Below are 229 nucleotides of genomic sequence, written 5' to 3'. Positions count from 1 at the left end.
GGGGAGTCCCCGGTTGCAACGCCGGCAACCGCGGCCTGGGCACTGCCGCCCATGGAGCCCAGATCGTGGGTTGCGTCAGCTGGTCAGCCACTGCCTGTAAAGGAGAGAATCGCTGTCCGACACTCCGCTTTTGACCGCTTGACTATGCCAGCTGGACCAACGGAAGGATCAACAGAGGGCATTTCAAATCAAGAGGTGGTTACTCCCGTGCCGGCAATGATTGGGACGC

This window comes from Triticum dicoccoides, chromosome 1B (genome assembly GCF_002162155.2).
Source record: "Triticum dicoccoides isolate Atlit2015 ecotype Zavitan chromosome 1B, WEW_v2.0, whole genome shotgun sequence".
Taxonomy (NCBI): Eukaryota; Viridiplantae; Streptophyta; class Magnoliopsida; order Poales; family Poaceae; genus Triticum; species Triticum dicoccoides.
This window is presented reverse-complemented; position numbering follows the sequence as displayed.